Source organism: Erinaceus europaeus, chromosome 21 (genome assembly GCF_950295315.1).
Source record: "Erinaceus europaeus chromosome 21, mEriEur2.1, whole genome shotgun sequence".
NCBI lineage: Eukaryota > Metazoa > Chordata > Mammalia > Eulipotyphla > Erinaceidae > Erinaceus > Erinaceus europaeus.
The window spans coordinates 38119886-38136082 of NC_080182.1; the positions used below are offsets into that span (position 1 = coordinate 38119886).

General features: G+C 39.4%; 1 protein-coding gene across 4 annotated transcripts in view; it reads right to left on the minus strand.

The window, feature by feature from the left end:
* TBC1D5 (TBC1 domain family member 5) overlaps nucleotides 1-16197 on the minus strand; it is a 504373-nt gene that overhangs the window by 463131 nt on the left and 25045 nt on the right. For all 4 annotated transcript variants that reach the window (XM_060180867.1, XM_007529715.3, XM_007529708.3 and 1 more), the window contains one exon: nucleotides 5915-5968. The gene's annotated coding sequence lies outside the window, so the exon portion shown is untranslated. Of the gene's footprint in view, nucleotides 1-5914; nucleotides 5969-16197 lie in introns of those variants that run through there.

Genomic DNA, 16197 nt, shown 5'->3' on the forward strand with positions numbered 1-16197 from the left:
TGTGGTAGTATTTGGCTTGTGGGAGAGAGCCAATTTCAGGAGCCATAGCGCCACCCTGGAAGAGCTATTCCTTCTCCCTATGTATACTCCTCTTCACTTCCAATTTCTCTGTCTCAAAAAAAAAAAGTTTCTAAAAAAGTCATCAGAAGTGCTGAGTTTGTTGTATATGCATCTGGCCTCAGTGATAACTCCGGTAGTAATTAGAGAATAATCAAATAACACAAATATGCTATCAAGTTAGCTCTAAATACTGTGTGTGCATTTAAATGTGGTACTGGGAATGAACCCAGAGCCTCACACACTTTGACATACCAGTGAACTTCTTATCAGATCAATTTCTTTCTTTTTTTATTTTATTATTATCTTTATTTATTGGATAAAGACAGCCAGATATCAAGATGGAAAGGGGAAAAAGAGGAGAGAGGAGAGACACCTGTAGCACTGCTTCTCCACTCACAAAGCTTTCCCCTTGCTGGTAGGGAGTAGGGGCTCAAACTGAGTCCTTGCGCACTGTAACGTGTACTCAACAAGGTGCATCACCACACGGCTTCCCTCAATTTCTATTCTGAGATTTTATCTTCCATCAGAGTTATTGCAGGGGCTTGGTGCATACACGACAAATCCGCTGCTCCTGGTGAACATTCTTTTTTCCCCTTTATTTATCTTTGTATTTGATAGGACAGAGAGAAGTTGAGAGGTGGAGGGGGGAGAGGGAGAGAGAGAGAGATAGCTGCACCACTGCTTTTCTGTTAGTGAAGCTTCTTCCCTGCAAGTGGAGAACAGAGGCTTGAATCTGGGTTCCTGAGCGTGGTAATGTGTGTGTTCAACTGAGTGTACCACTATCTGGCCTCCCCAGTCCCCTGGAAGATACATATTAGATGGGAACAGAGAGACAGAAGGAAAGAGGGAAAGATCACAGTACAGAAGTTTCCCTGGTGCTGTGGGGACCAGGCTCAAACCTGGGTTCTGCACATGACAGTGTAGGGTCACTATATTTCTAGCTAAGTGACCTCCCTAGGCCCCTTGATGAAATTTCTTTGTGTGAAAATAGGGTGGCCTAAGAGCAGAATCACTTCAAGTATATTTAACTTTTTCCTGTTGATATATACAATAAAACATGCTGTGGTATTTAAGTTATATTTATATTATTAAATTTAAAATTTTGAATTTAGTTGCATTTAGAGCATAAATGTCTTATTAAATTGAAGTAGATAACCATGCTGGCATGTTTGTGTTTAAAAGTGCTTTATAAAGGAAAATACATAATACTCTCATTCATATATGTGATAACAGAAATCTTCTTGTTCAGAAACATCTATTATGACTAGTAACAGTGGCAAGTATTTTCATATATTTTGTCTTGTTTTTGTCCCACAGTGAAACACTTTGCAATACTACTTTAGTTATAAGAAAAATAACTAGGTCTATTGTGCTGGCTGTGAGAGTCACTCTTTTGTAATTATGACAAGCAAAAGTACAGCCAGAGGTCACATTAGATATAAGATTTCTTTCACATCTCATCCATTTTGTAGATAGCACATAAAGAACTTTGGTTTCCTACATTGGTATTTTGAAAACATCTAACATTATTCCCAGGGAAGAATTTCAAGTATTACAGTTATAAAATTTGACATGAATGTGTGTGTGTGTGTGTGTATGTATATATATATATATATATAAAATGTTTGTTTTAATATTTATTTCCTTTTGTTGCCCTTGCTGTTTTATTGTTGTTGTTGATGATGTCGTTGTTGTTGGATAGGACAGAGAGAAATGGAGAGAGGAGGGGAAGAAGCTTTCACTACCAAGTGCAATATAAAGAACTGATGTACGGGCCGGGTGGCGGCTGGCGCAGCTGGTTGAGAGGTGCATTACGATGCGCAAGGACACGGATTCCACCCCTCGTCCCCACCTGCAGGGGGAAAGCTTTGCAAGTGGTGAAGCAGTGTTGCAGGGGGCTCTCTGTCTCTCTCCTCTCTATCTCCACTCCCCTCTCAATTTCAGGCTATCTCTATCCAATAAATAAAGGTAATTTTAAAAAGGAACTAGATTTTTTTTTTAAATGTCAAACTGTCAAAAGACTTTTTGAAAATTCTGATGATTATCCCTGGGGAGAGCAGAGATGGGGAGGGCAGCGAGCCATGGTAGTGGGTGAGGTACAGAACTATACCCCTGTAGTCTTACAAACTCATAAACCAATATTGAAACATTAATTAAGAAGAAATGATCACAGGGGCTACCGGTGGGTCACTGAACAGAGCGCACAGTTACAGTGCGCGAGAAGCTTGGTTCAAGCTCCAGGTCCTCGTCCTCACCTAGAGGAGGGAAGGCTCATGAGAAGTGAGGTGACACTGCGTGCCTCTCTGTCTCTCTCTCCCTCGTTCTTTTCTCTTTATTTCTCTCTCTTTCTCTTCCTCCCTCTCTCCCTTTCTTTTTTTTTTTCATTGTGGTGTTGTTGCTGCTGCTTCCGTTGTTGGATAGGCCAGAGAGAAAATGAGAGAGCAGAGAAGACAGAGAGGGAGAGAGAAAGCCAGACACCTGCAGACCTGCTTCACCGCTTGTGAAGTGAATTCCCTGCAGGCGGGGCGGGGAGCTCAAACCCGGATCCTTGTGCGGGTCTTATGTGCACTTAATCCAGGCCCTACCACCCACCCCTCCTCCTTTATTTATTTTATTATTGGATAGAGACAGAGAAATTGAAAGGAGAGGGGAGACAGGGAGAGAGACAGAGAGACACCTGCAGCCCTGCTTCCCCACTCATGTAGTGTTTCCCTGCAGGTGGGGCGAGGGGCTTAAACCGGGGTCCTTGCGCACTGTGATGTGTGCGCTTAACCAGGTGCGCCATGGCCCTAGCCCCTCTCCCTTCCTTTCTTTTTCTTTCTTTCTTCCTCTCATTCTTTCTTTCTCCCTTCCTCCCTCCCTCCCTCTCTCTCTCTTTCTCGCTCTCTCTTACTAGAGTAAGATTTAACCTAACAGAATCATGGAATTGGCCTTAACATTAAAATCAAATGATCAGCTGCGGACAGGAGAATAAGCTGCTCAGGAGAACACATGCCTGACTGAGCATGAGGCCCTGGGTAAGAGCCTTGGCACCTCAGGGGAGCATCTGCACTACACTGAAGAGCTCCACAGACGGTAACCAGTGCTCTGGCATCTTGTTCCTCTGTTCTCTCTGTCTCTCCAAAATGAAAAACTAAAAGCAAAGCAAAGAATAAGACAATGGGTCGGGAATGCCGCTCAGCAGTGTCACAGGCAAAAGGGCCCAATCTCACTCCTCGGCGCCTCAGTAAAGAAAATGTGATCTGAGTATAAGGCGTTCACCAGGCAAACATGCAGGCCTCCTAAAGCACAAATTACTCTTCTTCATGTAATTCTGAGGGCAACACAGGATTCCAAAAATCAAAATTACAAAACCCAAGAAGCTCAGGTATTATATACTGCTGACAAAAGATGATCTAGTATAAAGTAAATATATTTAGCAAGCTAAACCTGTCATACATAAATAACTTCATTCTCTAAAATATTCAAATAAAACATTTGTTTAAAACTACATTGTGGGGCGGGGGTAGATAGCAGAATGGTTATGCGATGAGGCTCTCATGCCTGAGACTCCAAAGTCCCAGGTTCAATCCTCCACAACACCACAAGCCAGAGCTGAGTAGTGCTCTGGTGAAAATAAGTAAATAAATATTTAAAAAATAAAGAAAGCTCATAAATCTTAAAAAAAAAAAAAACATAAAACTGCACTTTACTGTCTACATACAAAACTGAAAGCTAAATGAGAAGAAAAAAAAAAAACCCTTCGGTCAGTCCAAATGAGTCTAAACCTCTTCACCATCACTTCCTGTCAGCTTTGTGGCAAGTGAGCAAGTTACTTAGTAACTTAGTTACTTAGTTCTTTGTTTTCTCAATAATAAAATGAAGATATAACATTACCCGTAAAGAATAACAAATAATCCATTTAAAAGAACACTGTGGGAGTCCGGTAGTAGTGCAGCAGATAAAGCGCATGTGGCACAGGGAATGGCGTAAGGATCCCAGTTCCAACCCCAGCTCCCCACCTGCACGGGAGTCTCTTCACAGGCGGTGAAGCAGGTCTGTGGGTGTCTATCTTTCTGTCCCCTCTGTCTTCCCCGCCTCTCTCCATTTCTCTCTGTCCTATCCAACAACAAACAAAAGGGACTAAATAAATAAAAAGAACATTGTACCTACATATAATAAGTACTCAGCAAATACTAGTTGTGATAATCTCCACTAAATAGTCTTTTCAAGAATATATCAAAAAAAAAAAAAAAAAACCTAGTTTGATGTCTGAAGAAGACTCCATCTATGTGTGCCTAAGAGTGCAGGCATAAACTTTTATCTTCCAGTCAAAACATCACCCGGAGGGCCAGCAAGATAACTGATCTGGATAAGGAGCCTGCTTTGTCAATGCACAGGACTTTACCAAATTTGAGTCCAGTTCCCACCACACTGGAAGAAGCTGTGATGCTTTATATAAGAGGTTTATTAGCAAAAGTCAGAGAAACTATTAGTATGCATTTATAAAGACCCTACACATTTGAGTTCACTAAGGCAAAGTGATATGAAACTGTCCATAGAGACAAGATATGAAATGTTACTGTGAGTGATAAAAAAAATCCTATGAACATCATGTTTTCTAAATACATAAATAATGGGGATTTAAAAAGCAAAAGAGTACATCAATCAAATACCTATTTCAGAAATCCAAATCTAAGTTGAACTTCTCTGAATTTCTCTAAAATAAATATCCCAATAGTAAGATACATTTTCTATGAAAATAAATAACCAAGACTCCTTTATTTATTCTAAAGCAAGTTAGAAATACAGGCTTTGGCTGGAGAGATAGCATAATGGATTATACAAAGGACTTTCATGCCTGAGGCTCTGAGGTCTCAGGATCAGTCCCCAGCACCATTATAAACCAGAGCTGAGAAGTGTTTTGGCATATCTGTCTGTCTGTTTATCTATCTCTATCCTTCTATCTCTCATTAAATAAATAAAATGCTTTAAAAATGAAGAAAGAGAGAGAGAGAAGAGAGAGAAAGAAAGAAAGAAAGAAAGAAAGGGAGAGAGAAATATAAGCCGGTCCTTCAGAAACACAAAGGGTCATGTGGACTGAGGTTTATATGTTAGTGTCAGTTGACAGAGGTCAGACTATATCATTAATTTCAAAGTGACTTTACACTGAGTATACACACAGAGGACATTCTATCACCAGTAACCCTAAATAGGTAAATTCAGAACTAGACAAAGCATAACTGGAATTTTATCACTACTATAAATTACTGAAAAAAAAAAATCCATGGGCATTGCAATGAACACATTTTTGCCTTAGAGCTAATACTTTAATTTTAAAGAACCACAAAGAAAAAAAATCAAAACTAGTCAGTAACAATGCAGCGTCTAAAAGCAATAAACTCAAAATTAAGTTATAAATAATTTAAAGCATGTCATGAAGATATATTAATAATTCATCAGATAAATAATTTACTAAATAATCAAATAAATAAATAATGAAATACATAAATAAATCAGCAAATAAATAATTCTGCAAAATAACCTAAACAATAAGTCACCCAAACAAATCACCAGCCTACAAAACTACAATGATTTTTCTGTATTCTGATAGTTTTAAATAAGCAAATGTACATAAACTAAATCAGTCCTTGTTAGAATTAGAAATATTTCTTAATGCTCTTGGTAAAATCCTTGTCAAATGCATAAGAACACATTTACAATTTTTAAAAACTGAACAGGATTAGTTCTAATAAATTATTAAATGATTATGATATACCCTCCTCTATATTATACATGTTACCATATTTTATTTCAAATCATTAGATTTCTGAAATACTCCTAGCTTACATTTATCATATGAAGCAATACTTACAGTAATAATAGTGCTACAGCCCTTCTGATAGTTTTCCAAGTCTTTCAAAATTTTCTACAATAGAACAATAAAAATAAACTTAATTACCACAGCATATTCACAGGTGAGCACTTATTTAATGCTACAAAGTAACAATTAGAATAAAAAGTGAACATTATTAGTTGGAAACCAAGTGAAATTTGTGGAAGTCTCTGGTGCACTGAGTGTCCTGATCGAGGCCACCCTCATTTAGGAGAACCAGCACACAAATTGTTATAACTGGAAGGATTTCGGGTGTAAAGACAAAATCTTAGTAGGATGAAATGTTTGGCTGCCATCTAAAGATAGCTTCAATTTGAGAGACACTGCAAATCCTTTAAAGAGCACAGAGATCATTTAAGTATCACAAAGTACTTGTAGTAACGACTTAACTAGAGCCTCAGAGGAGTAAAAAGAGCACTGGCCTCTGCATTTAACATTTATTTAAGGTTAGTCTGATTTTACTTATTTCATATCAGGGGGAAAGAGACGTACAAGGTACCAAGGGACCAAACTGGGGGTATCAAGTACACAAGTCTGGTATGCTATTAGCTGAGCTGTATCCCTGGCCTCAATTTAAAGTTTTTATCTATGCAAAATATCATAATCTTGAAACCCAAAACTAATGGATAAATAAAAAGTATGCATACTTTTCCACATAAATAAGAACTTTGTAATGGAAGCGTTTTATATAATTACCTCAATGGTACCTTGAGTTACCTAGTTCAAAACTACCTTGAAAATAAGGTTTTTGGGGGGCGGGAGAGATAGCCTAATAGTTACGCAAACAGACTCTCATATCTGAAGCTCCAAAGTCCAGGGTTCAATACCCCCCACCCCGGCCCCAGCACCACCGTAAGCCAGAGCTGAGCAGTGCTCTGGTGTTTCTCTCTGTGTTTCTCCTCTCCCTCTCTCTCTCCCTCTCTGCAACTCCCTCAAAAATAAAATAATTAAATATTAAAAAACAAAGTTTAAAAAAAAGATTATTTTTTAACCTATTATATCATGGAATGGAAACTAAGTCCCAATAATTATGACTGTGTAGATTGCTGACTAGTCCCAGTCAGCAGAAAAGAGCCTAGCTTTACTTAACTTGAGTGTGAACACTTGTTAAACTACTGAATCCTTACATTTGAGATAAGACAAAAAGAGAAGAATGTGGGGCCAGATGGTGGCGCTCACATCACAGAGCACAATGACCCAGGTTCAAGTTCCTGGTCCCCACCTGCAGGAGGAAAGCCTCACAAGCAGTGAAGCCGTGCTGTAAGTGTCTCTATCCATCCCCCACTTCTTTTTATTATTTTAAAGTATATCTAGTAGGACAAAGAGAGGGTGGAAGGGGGCCAGGAGATGGGATGGAGAAAGACAGAGACCTGAAGCACCTGCTTCACCTCTCATGAAGCTTCTCCCCTGCAGGTCTAGACAGGAACTCAAACTAAAAACCGTATGCACTGTAACACCTCTTCCCCATTCCTTCTCAACTTATCTGTCTCTATATAAAAAAGAAAACACTAATAAACTATAGATTGGGGGAGTCCGGTGGTAGCACAGCAGGTTAGTTAGCACAGCAGGTTAAGCGCACATGGTGCAAAGCACAAGGAACAGCATAAGGATCCTGCAGGGCGGTCACTTCACAGGCGGTGAAGCAGGTCTGCAGGTGTCTGTCTTTCTCTCCCCTCTGTCTGATCCTCCTCTCTCCATTTCTCTCTGTCCTATCCAACAACAATGACATCAATAATAACTACAACAAGAAAAACAACAAGAGCAACAAAAGGGAATAAATATTTTTTAAAAGATTTAAAAAGTTAAAAAAAACACTATAGATAGGGTATTGGAAACTAAATAAATTTTATTTCCCCCAGACGTTGTATAACTTTCCAATTTTCCTTTAATTAATATGCATTACGATTAGTCTTTTTTTTACAGAATTTTTTTATATTTTTTATTTATTTATGAGAAAGATAAGGGGAGAGAGAAAGAACCAGACATCACTCTGGCACATGTGCTGCCGGGGATCAAACTCAGGACCTCATGCTTGAGAGTCCAAAGCTTTACCACTGCGTCACCTCCCAGACCACGATTAGTCTTTATGAAGATTTTGGCGTAAAATCACCTTAGGAAAATAGATTTTGTTCTCAATGTATTTTGCTGTTAGAATTTGCTAAGAAGAAAGAAAAATGGTGGAAGAACATCTATAACTTAGTTGTATTTTACCCAGCTGGGATAAAATATACATGTTTTCCTCTTCAGATGGTAGTAAGAAGCTAATCTCTTTGTGGCCAACTTGTTTTCAATTTACTAACATTCACATATCACTTTTGTCAGCTTTACACAAGTCACTCCTAGCCAGATGCTACATCCATCATTGCTAACAGTCTTCCCTGATATACTGATTACTTTGCTCATCTCACTCTGCGGAACTAATCACCCAGACTATGTGCTTCTACAATCCTTCTTTCCGTATTTTCCAAGATATTTTTTTAATTTATAATCTGCACACAATTTTGGAAGTGACTTAATAATAAATACCTCTAACAAAAATAACACCTTTCTTAGAACTTGCTAAGAACTAAGTTCTTATCCCTCGCACTGTCTTGAACTTCAGAGTTGCTATTGGGTTTACACATTATTGTTACATCAATGTTAGTTCTGTTATCTGCATGTCTAGTGATTATCATTACTAGTCTTTTTTTTTTAATTATTTTTATTTATTTACTGGAAAGAGACAGCCAGAAATTGAGAGGTGATAAAGAAGGGAGAGAGAAACACCTGCCACACTGCTTCAAACTTGCAAAGCTCTCCCCAGGCAGGTGGGGACTGGAGGCTTGAACCCAGGTCCTTTAGCACTGCAATATATGCACCCAACCAGGTGCACCACCACCTGGTCCCCCATTACTAGTCTTAAAATATAAAATTCTTCATAGTTCTCTACATTTTCTCAAGTGCTTCAACTTCCCAATGGGAAGGAATAGGGAGGGAAAAGCCAGTAATTGCTATATTTATAACTATTAAGGAGTGCACATATTTGGCCAAAGTAGCAAGAAGTAATGGTCCCTATCCTGTAGAAGTTTAGGGAGTCAAGCAGATAAATCACATTCACACACAGGAGTGAAGAGAGATAAATTCACAACCAAATGTAGTAAGGAGCAAGTGTACAATACAGATAATAAATACTACAAAAACACCTCCAGAAACTGAAAACAGCAATCAAAGAAAGCTCTTTGTCTGAGACCAAATTCATATAGGACTGGAACAAAGGTTTTGCATCATGGGGAGGATTCCCCCCTCCTCCCACACATGCTCCCCCACCTTACAGAGGACACTTGACAGTGTTTGGAAACATTTTCGGTTGTCACTAAAGGGAGATGCTATTTTTATTTTGTTGAGTAGAGGCCATCGGAGCTGCTAACAACTTCAAAACACAAAAATGATTACTAAGTCAAAAATGTCAGCAGTGCTAACAAGTCAAGTTACAATCAAAAGAAGGGATAGTGGGCTAAGAAACTGCTCACCAGTGGAGAAAAGATGTTACGAGGCTCAAAGCCCTCTAACCGAGACCCGTGGGAACATGGCTGGCATCAGGCATCCACGGATGGTGGAATGGTGCTGTGATACCTATCCCCTCTCTCTCTGCCTCTCTCCATCTCTCTCTAAAATAATAAGAAACTATTTTAGATGCGTACATATAGAACCAGACATAATACATTCATTACATTTCAAGAAAATGACTGTAACACTGGGGGTCAGGCAGTGGTGCCCCTCACCATGCACAGGGACCTACATCTGAAGCCCCAGCAAGGGGAGGAAGCTTCATCAGCAGTGAGAGCAAGTGGGGCAGGTGGCTCCTCCACCCCTCCCCCCTCCTCTCTGTCCTCTCAAATAAAGTAAAAACAATGGCCACCAGGAGAGGTGGGTCACCTGTCATGCAGGCACTGAGCCCTAGCAAGAACTTGGTGGAAATTTTGAAAATTAAAAAGCTAACATCTGAACAAGATAAAACGACATGAGTAGAAAAATTATGAGAAGTTTGATAAATACATGTTATATAGATGGGGGTGGGGGGGTGGGGGAGTGGGGGTGGGGGAGTTGGTGACCCCCCAAACCAATGTCCCGGAGGCAGGGGGTGCCCAGCCAACAGTGAACGTGCAAACAGAACACATAGCAAGCAACACAAGCGCACCCAATGTGATGATAGAAACAGAAGGCTTCACAAGCAGGCAGAATCCAGAAGGAGACCAACACACACATCAACAGCAAGGCAGCACCACAAACCCCTCCGGTTACCCTTGTAGTCGCACCTAACCACTAGCAGCCACTAATCCGTGTTCAGCCAATCATTTGGGGGATGTTTTATCAATTCTTTTGATGTTGTAATCACAAAGATTCTCACACTAAATTAGTATTACTTGTATAATCTAATAGATTCCATATAAAAATGTCATTTAAAGTTTTCTTAAGCTGTTAGTACCCCCAGGCAACTTGGGGAAGCACAGGCAAATTCTTGGTGACAGAAAGTAACTTCAACTTAGTCTCAAAGACTCCAACAGCTTTCAAAAAGAAACTCTGCTCAAGTAAGAAAAATTGAGAAACATACAAGGATACTAGACAATGAACAAGACAACACAAATGAGAGGCAGCAGATTTAGACTTCAGATTATTCTTCAATTACTGGAAAAATTATCAGGGTTGTTTCAAATAACAAAGAGGCTTCAAAATGTGTGCAAAGAAAATCTCACAATAGTTTTTACATTAGCAAGTTTTCATTTAGTCTAAAATTAAACAATAAAATCAATGCTAATAAAGAATTAATATAAGAAAAGGGGTTTTGCGGGGCTGGGCAGCGGGGCACCGGGTTAAGCGCACAGAGTACTAAGTGCAAGGACCCACTCAGGAATCCCGGTTTGAGACCCCAGCTCCCCAACTGCAGGAGCGACACTTCACAAGCTGCAAAGCAGACCTTCCGCTGTTGATTTTTTTCTCTCTCTCCCTGCCTGCTCTTTCTCTCTGCCTAGTCTCTACTGAATAAAATGGAAAAACCGGCTACCAGGAGCAATGGATTGCTAGTGCAGCCACGAGCCCTAAAGATAACCATGGGGGGGGGGGGATAAAGTTTTTAAAATTTGTCTAAAATGCAATATGAGAAACGAAGAAAAAAAATCTGAAAAGGCAGGTAAGAGATATAAAGAATAAAATAAGAAACAAGTAAGGTAAAAGGATTATTTATAATTGCAGTCTACTGAACACTAAACTCACCCAAAATACAATAACACTTCATCGTTTTTTAATTCATGGTCTAAAAGGTGGTTAGATGTCAAGATAACCACAAATCTAAAAGGCTTATTTTAATTTATTTCCTTAATTCATCATATTATCAACAAATCAATATGCAGACTGGCCCTAGTCTAATGATCAAAAGACACACAATGAATAGCACTAATATAAAACAGAAACAGAAAATAATGTGAAAGGGAAAAAGGAGAACAGGCGACATTCAGAGAGAAGGATGTAGATTCTTCTAGACTTACTGAAGACACAGATGACCAGTCTAATGTAGACGACCAAAACTGCTAAGTGATTAGTACTCCCAACAGATACAATTAAAGACTGAGCAATGCAAAAATCGTCATCCATAATCAACTATGAAGAATCAAAAGTTCAGAGGCCGGCTAGTGGTGCACCCAGTGGAAACTGCGTGTTGCAGTGCGCCAGGACCTAGGTTCAAGCACCGGCTCCCGTGACAGGGAAGAACCTTCACAAGCAGTGCAGCAGTTTCTCCTACTCTGTCTCCCTCTTCTATTCTGAGTTTTCCCTGTCTCTATCCAATCAGCAATTATTCAGGGGAGTCGGGCGGTAGCACTGCGGGTGAAGCATTAAGCACTGGTGGTTCAAAATCCAAGGACCCATGTAAGGATCCCGGTTCCAGCCCCCGGCTCCTCACCTGCAGGGGAGTCACTTCACAAGCAGTGAAGCAGGTCTGCAGGAATCTGTCTTTCTCTCCCCCTCTCTGTCTTCCCCTCCTCTCTCCATTTCTCTCTGTCCTATCCAACAATGACGACAATAATAACTACAACATAAGACAACAAGGGCAACAAAAGGGAATAAATATTTTTTAAAAATTATTCAGAATATTTTTAAATATTTATTAATTTACTTATTCCCTTTTGTTGCCCTTGTAGGTTTTTTTATTGTTGTTAGGACAGAGAGAAGTAGAGAGAGGAGAGAAAGACAGACACCTACATACCTGCTTCACCGCCTGGGAAGCGAGCCCCACACAGGTGGAGAGCCAGGGTTTGAACAGGGATTCTCATGCAGGTCCTTGCGCTTCACACTGCGTGCGCTTAACCCATTGTGCTACCGCCTGGCTTCCTCTTCCAATTTTCTTTGTAGAAGAAGGTCAAACTTTAAAGCATATCTACACATACCTTCGTATATTTAAAGTTTCCATAACTGAAAGTACTTTCTTATTATTCTTAGATATTTTATTACGTATGCACACATGCACTGCTCAACTCTGACTTATGGTGATGTTGCGGACTGAACCTGAGACCTCAGAGCCTCAGGACTGGCCTAAGTATTCCGGTTCCATCCCCCCCCCCCCCCCCCCCCCCCGCCTGCAGGGGAGTCGCTTCACAGGCGGTGAAGCAGGTCTGCAGGTGTCTTATCTTTCTCTCCCCCTCTGTCTTCCCCTCCTCTCTCCATTTCTCTCCGTCCTATCCAGCAATGACAAGATAAATAATAGCTACAACAATAAAATTTTTTTTAAAAAAATGTGAGCTTAACACAGGGAAGTTAATAGCTAACATCACTAGTAACAAAGAATTAACATCTAAATGAGAGTATCACAAGCTTTCCCACCAAAACAAGTGCTCCAAGTGACAAGAATTCATGTACAGAAGTTGAGGAATATAACCCCAAATTGCTAATAGCCATCCACCAATTTTCTTCCACACTAAAGTTGTAAAATTAGTGTTCTTTCCTGCCCCATAACCCCTTACTAATATTTGAGTTAAGCGGTCCAGGAGGTGGTGCAGTGGATAAAGCACTGCACTCTCAAGCATGAGGTTCTGAGTTCAGTCCCTGGCAGCAGGTGTACCAGAGTGATAACTGGTTCTTCTCTCTATCTTTCTCCTAAAGAAAACATCTTTAAAAAGAAACAAACTACAATTCGAGTTAAAAGGCGTAGACAAATTAAACTAATTTATCAATGCTAAAGTAGTACAATTAAAGGGTTTCACCTCACTGCTTAAACCCAAACCTCAAATGCCTTTATCCTTGGACAAGCATGTATTTTATACTTAAAGAAAAGGTTCATGTAAGCTGAATCAGCTATTAGTATAAGCAAGAAGCCCACATGGTCAACTCTGCCTCCACACATACACTCACACACCTAGTAAGGTGTTCTTGTAAGGCTTTTCAATCATAATTTCTATCTAAATAACTTCATCCTTAAATTTTGTATTATAATAGTATAAAAATAATGGGGGGGGCAGGTAGTGGTGCGCCCAGTTAAGTGTACATATTGTACATACTGTGGGTTCAGACCCCTAGCCCCCGCCTGCAGCGGGGACACTTCACCAGCAGAGAAGCAGGTCTGCAGGTGTCTATCTTCCCTTCTCCCTTTCTTCCTCCCCCTCCCCTCTGCCCAGTGATAACCCTGGAGGCAATTTAAAAAAAGGATAATTGCTAACTACATTAAAGACAAGTTTTTCAGTAACTGAGGATTAACTCTAGTACTAAACTGCAAATATTAGCAAAAAAATTAAATGGATACAGTTCATGTCTTACTTTCACCTAATTATGAAAATTATCTAAAAAGGTTATGGGACTTATTTCAAATTCTATACAGTTATGAGTCATAACTATTCATAATTATATATTTCAGCTTAAATTATCTTAAATTAAGTATTCTAAATTTAAATTATCTTTATAAATTTTATAATTAAGTCATTCTTATAATTTATATAACACCCTTTAACAAAAAATTAGATCTAATCTAAAATTTTAAGAACTTCATTTTTTTAATAAAGTCATTAATTTTCAGTAACCTTTTGATTGGATTGACATCTACACGTAAACGATATAGGTCACCATTTTTGCATGCAAGCTCTTCCTAAGGAGAGGGTAAATAAAAGTCATTAACTATAGGCTATTTTTAAGTTTTTTAATTTAAATTAGTATGCTGTCTAAACTTTGGAATTTTCTTATAAATACTTCTTGTTTAAAAATTACAAACTTCTATATAATTATACTGCAATTTTAATCTAACTTACTTAATTTGACATAATTTAAATTGGAAGATATCATGATCAGTTATTATAATTTTTAATTACTCAACTGTATTGAGACACCTATTTTCATTTCACTTTAAGAGAAAAATTACAGGTCATGCACTGTTTCCACTTTATTCCACTGACAATATATTTTACCACAAGGGAAAACTGGTCACTGTCCTCTAAAAATGATATATTGTTTATGATATTATATCCATGTCTCCAATAAATAACAGGTTTGTCATAAAAACTTGTTCAAAAGGTGTTAGTTAATGTTTTAACAAATACTTTGTGAGTAAAAGTCTACATATACTTGAATACATAACTTTAGTTTTCTGGACAGTTACTGTATAGATTAAAATATAATTTTATAACAATAAAAATTCAATGCAAATAAATACATATGCTAATACAAAAAAATTGGCTAAAACAAGAGCTGGAGTTCTTTATAGTGATTTCCACCTTGATAACAAACCAATATAGTGGTAAATGACAGTTAATGTAATTTCTCCACAACGTATATACATAAACTATATAAAAAAATGAATACGGGGAGGGGGGGGGGGGGTCGGCCGGTGGCGCAGTGGGTTAAGCGCATGTGGCGCAAAGCGCAGGAACCGGCATAAGGATCCCGGTTCGAGCCCCCGGCTCCCCACCTGCAGGGGAGTCGCTTCACAGGCGGTGAAGCAGGTCTGCAGGTGTCTGTCTTTCTCTCCCCCTCTCTGTCTTCCCCTCCTCTCTCCATTTCTCTCTGTCCTATCCAACAACGAATTGCATCAACAAGGGCAATAATAATAACCACAACGAAGCTACAACAAGGGCAACAAAAGGGGGAAAAAAATGGCCTCCAGGAGCGGTGGATTCATGGTGCAGGCACCGAGCCCAGCAATAACCCTGGAGGAGGAAAAAAAAAAAAAAAAAGAATACGGGGGCCGGGCAGTGGCCACCAGGGTATGAAGTACAAGGGCCCACACAAGGATCCCAGTTTGAGTCCCCAGCTCCCCCATCTGGGGTCATTTCACAAGTGGTGAAGCAAGTCTGCACGTGTCTTTCTCCCTTTCTGTCTGCCCTTGCTCTCTCAATTTCTCTCTGTCCTATCCCAAAAAAGAAAAAGAAAAAAAAAGAAAAATAGAGGCCACAGGAGCAGTGGTTTCATAGTGCAGGCACTGAGCCCCAGCAATAACCCTGGAGGCGAAAATAAATAAATAAATATGAATACATACAACTCATTACACACTTCAGCATACTCGATGAGTCAAGACTGAGATATTTTTCCCTAAGATCAGGAAAAGCTAGAATGATTATATTTATTTAGTTACTTATTTATCTATTTTATTGCCTGCTGGGTTGTTGCAGGGCTTGGTAGCAGCACTACAGATCCACAGCCCCTGGTAAACATTTTTTTTTCCTTTTTTTTGAAACTTGAGAGTACAGAGAGAAATTGAGAGGAAAGGGGAGATAGAGAGGGAAAGCAAAAGACACCTGTAGACCTGCTTCACTGCTTCCTGCAGGTGAGGGTAGGGCTCCGACCCAGATCCTTGACCGTGGTGATATGTGCACTGCACAGGGTGTGCCATGGCCTAGGCCCGGGGAGGAGTATTTTCACCGCTGCACATACTACATACTACATACGACATACTACAACTTATAGCTAAATCAATAAAGCAAGGAAAATAAAAAGGCACCCAGATCAGAAGGGAAGAAGGAAAAGTGTCTCTATCCACAAATGATAAAGTCCAGAAGATTCCACAGGAAAGGCACTGGACTAGTAAACAGTCTCAGCAAAGGCACTGTATGTAATATCAGTATACAAAACCAAGTGTTTTCCTGTATACCTAGCTCCAGGGCAGCTCTTACAATGCCAAAAAAGGAAACTTACAAAGTTATTCTAGTCAAAAGCTTCTAGAAGAACACCTAACAGTAAATAAATCTGGACAAAAGGACCCACTAAACCATGAAGGACAGAAACGGGTTTTTAATATTAAACTCAATCTC